The following is a 4,560-nucleotide window of genomic DNA, read 5'->3' on the forward strand; positions in this document are numbered from 1 at the left end:
CTCATGCTTATCCCAGGCTAGCCAGCTCCAGCTTCTCCAAACAGCCAGAACCCCGTCTCCTCTCACCCAGAGATGAAGCAGATCTATGCTCTGCGGCTGCAGCTAATAGACAGAGGAACATAAGGCCCCAACTAGAGTTGGTGCTGAAGCTCCAATACTTTGGCCTGCAAAGAACTGACTCATTAAAAAAGCCCCTGAGGCTGGGGAAGACAGAAGGCAGGAGGAGAAGAGGATGACAGAGGATGAGATGCTTGGATGGCATCACCAACTCAATGGACATGAGTCTGAGTAAGCTCTGGGAGTTGGTGATGGACAGGGAAGCCTGGTGTGCTGCAGTCCATGAGGTCTCAAAGAGTCGGACACGACTGAGCGACTGAACAGAACTGAAAGCTAAAATACCTCATTCATTCAACAATCATTCTCTGAGCTGCTCTCTGCCAGGCCAGAGGGAGGCACTGAATTTGCTAAGACTCAACGTTTGTTGGGTGTATGCTCAATAATAGTGTGCTGAGGTGCCTTCTCTCCAGAGAGACAGACATTAAGTGAGTAAACACACATATCAACATGTCATTGCAATCTGTGATAGTGCTGTGAAGAGACAAGCAGGGGATTCACAGAAGGACTGACTTCAGATGGGGGAGAAGGGAGATCAAAGAAAGCCCTTTGGAGAAAGTGACACCTAAAGCAAGACTTGGAGGACTAGTTAGAGTCTGCCAGGCTAACAGTGATGAGCCAGTGTGGAGGAGGCCCTGATGTGGGAGAGAACTTGGCTGGTGTTTAGGAAGAGACAAAGGCCCTGGGGCCAGATGAAGCTGGAGAGAAGGATAAGGGCCGTGGTGGGGTCTTCAAGCCCAGCTAAAAAGTTTGGATATTATCCGAGGAATCACTGAAAGCCCTGAAGGGGGCTAAGCAGGATCTGTCTGAATGAATAAAATAAAGTCCCCAGGAGCTCTCAGGTTGCAGCGAAGACTTTAGCAACATGAAATATAAGAATGAGTTTAAAAGCCTTTTGCTTTTTTGCTCTTAAGCACCCTACTTGAATGTGTCTCCTTGCTTTTCCTCAGGCTGAGCTCCCTCTGCCTGGAAGCTTTCCCCAAGCTGTCACTCCCCTAGGTCCAACAAGCCAGCTAGCTTTCTAGCATGCCCCTCCTCCAGGATATCATCTTTAATGAGGTAGCTGTCAGTGCTTCCCTAGCGCACAGCCATGAGCATGTCATGTGTGCTGTTCACAGCATCACTGACTGTTTACTTGTCAGTGTCCACCCTCCCTTCTTCCAAACTACCCTTGGAAGTGGCCGGAAGTAGGGGGCTGGAGAGATGAAATTGCAGAAACTTCAGCTGCAAACAGGCCCCTCTCTGCCTTCCCCAGCTAGTCTGGGATCAGAGCTAGACTCTGCCACCTGCTGGCAGCAAGGGGACTGGCAGGCTAAGTAGAGTGGGGCAATAGGAGACTCCAACAATCTCCAGTATTCTTGCCTGGAGAATCCCTTGAACAGGAGGGCCTGGCGTGCCTAGCTCACGGGTTTGCAAAGAGTGGAACGTGACTGAGTGACTAACACTACCACTATTACTACTAGAAGCTTCAAGGGATTAGATCCAATAGACGAGCACCTGAAGAACTATGGATGGAGTCTCACAACATTGTATGGCAGGCGGTGACCAAAACCGTCCCAAAGAAAAAGAAATGCAAGAAGGCAAAATGGTTGTCTGAGGAGGCCTTACAAAAAGAAGAGAAGAGAAGTGAAAAGCAAAGGAGAAAGGGAGAGTTATACCCAACTAAATGCAGGGTTCCAGAGAATAGCAAGAAGACATATGAAAGCCTTCTTGAATGAACAATACAAAGAAATAGAGGAAAACAATAGAATGGGAGCGATCTCTTCAAGAAAATTGGAGATACAAGGGAACATTTCATGCAAAGATGGGGACAATAAAGGACAGAAATGGCAAGGACCTAACAGAAGCAGAAGAGATTAAGAAGAGGTGGCAAGAATACACAGGGGAATTATACAGAAAAGGTCATAATGACCCAGATAACCACGATGGTGTGGTCACTCACCTAGAACCAGACATCCTGGAGTATGAAGTCAAGTGGGCCTTAGGAAGCATCACTACAAACAAAGCTAGTGGAGGTGATAGAATTCCAGCTGAGCTATTTAAAATCCTAAAACATGATGCTGTTTAAGTGCCAGCAAATCTGGAAAACTCAGCAGTGGCCACAGGACTGGAAAAGGTCAGTTTTCATTCCAATACCAAAGAAAGGCAAGGCCAAAGAATGTTTAAACTACCATATAATTGTGCAAGATAATCCTAGCCAGGTAATGCTTAAAATCCTTAAATTTGGTCTTCAATAGTACATGAACTGAGAACTTCCAGATGTACAAGCTGGATTTAGAAGAGGCAGAGGAACCAGAGATCAAATTGCCAACATCTGTTGGATCATCAAAAAAGCAAGAGAGTTCCAAAAAACATCTACTTCTGCTTCATTGACTATGCTAAAGCCTTTGACTATATGGACTTATATGTAGAGGACATCATGAAAAACGCTGGACTGGATGAAGCACTAGCTGGAATCAAGATTGCCGGGAGAAGTATCAATAACCTCAGATATGCAGATGACACCACCCTTATGGCAGAAGGTGAAGAAGAACTAAAGAGCCTCTTGATGAAAGTGAAAGAAGAGAGTGAAAAAATTGACTTAAAGCTCAACATTCAGAAAACTAAGATCATGGCATTCAGTCCCATCACTTCATGGCAAATAGATGGGGAAACAGTGGAAACAGTGGCTGACTTTATTTTTTGGGACTCCAAAATCACTGCAGATGGTACCTGCAGCCATGAAATTAAAAGACACTTATTCCTTGGAAGGAAAGTTATGACCAACTAGACAGCATATTAAAAAGAAGAGACATTACTTTGCCAACAAAGGTCCGTCTAGTCAAGGCTATGGTTTTTCCAGTGGTCATGTATGGATGTGAGAGCTGGACTTTAAAGAAAGCTGAGCACCAAAGAATTGATGCTTTTGAACTGTGGTGTTGGAGAAGACTTTTGAGAGTCCCTTGGACAGCAAGGAGATCAAACCAGTCAATTCTAAAGGAAATCAACCCTGAATATTCATTGGAAAGACTGATGCTGAAGTTGAAGCTCCAATAATTTGACCACCTGATGGAAAGAGCTGCCTCATTAGAAAAGACCCGGATGCTAGAAAATATTTGAGGGCAGGAGAAGAGGGCGACAGAGGGTGAGATGGTTGGATGGCATCAATGACTCGGACATGAGTCTGAGCAAACTCCAAGAGATAGTGAAGGACAGGGAAACCTGGCAGGCTGCAGTCCATGGGGTCGCAAAGAGTCAGAAATGAAGTAGTGACTGAATAACAATGAGAAGCAATGAGGACCACTTTGGCTTTTCTGAAGGGTAATTACAAAAGATCTAACTGGGTGGAGGACCTAAGGGGGCCTGATGACACAGAGCAACAGAGATCTGGGAACAGGAGGGAGGAAGTGAGTGTTGATGGAGTAGTGGCTCAGAGATGAGGATACAGGGTCCAGCCCTGTGGGGCTGCTGAGGCCTGAGTCCAGATCTTGGACCCAAGCCAGACCAGCAGGGGATCCAACTTGTTACCATGGGGACCCAGGGCTGTGTCCATACAGCTGGAGAGATGACCCCCCCTCAGTTGGATGAGGACACCTACAGAGCAGTGACCAGCCTCAAAGCCAAGTGTCCACCCACACCCTGCCCCCCCCCCCCCCTTTTCCGGAACAACTTGTTTTGCTCTAAAGCTTGGGACTTTGACCTGGGAGGTGTGTTTTCCTCCTATTGGTCACCTGTTGTCCTTCCTGCTCACCCCCCTCCCCCAAGGTCCCCAAAGCATGGCCCAGGGAGTCCTTGTCCTTCCCCGGACTCTGTAGGGAAGGGGGGATGCTTGGATGTGAGAGGTGGGACCTGATGGAAGAGGTGGAGCTACCCCTGGGGCGCACTGGCTGGAGAGGGGGTCCCAGCAGTGCCGTCCCTGTTTCTTCTTGGATCTTGCCTTCCTTGGTTTCTGGGACACCCCATTCTCCTGAAGTTCCTCCTCCTGCTCCACCCTGGCTCTCTGCCTTTGAAAGAGCCTTTGTGTTTGGCCGTGTCCTGGTCTCTCACTGTCTGTCCCCCTCCTTTGCCCTGGCTCTCTCCTTCACACGCACACACGCACCCACACACATCCTGGGGAGACCATGCACTCCAGTGCCTCCACTACCAATGCTGTGCCACAGGCGGCTCCCAGATGGCGCTTCTCTACCTTAGACTTGGGGATCCCCCTGCCTTCTGCCTTCCCTAAGGAGCGTCCACAAGGACAACACATCTAAACCTGTAGCTCATCACCCCTCCCCACCCCCTGGAACTTGCCCAGGCCCCTTGTGAGGGGCCACCAAGCCACAAACGGAAGTGACCCTCGGGTCCTCACTGCCCACTCCCCACTCCCAGCTAGTCCGTGTTCTGGCGCCATGTCCTGTCCATTCAGCCCTCCTAAATAGGGCTCCAGTCCATTCCCTCTGCCTAACCCTGCAGCCCTGTGTGGCT

Source organism: Muntiacus reevesi, chromosome 1 (assembly GCF_963930625.1).
Source record: "Muntiacus reevesi chromosome 1, mMunRee1.1, whole genome shotgun sequence".
NCBI lineage: Eukaryota > Metazoa > Chordata > Mammalia > Artiodactyla > Cervidae > Muntiacus > Muntiacus reevesi.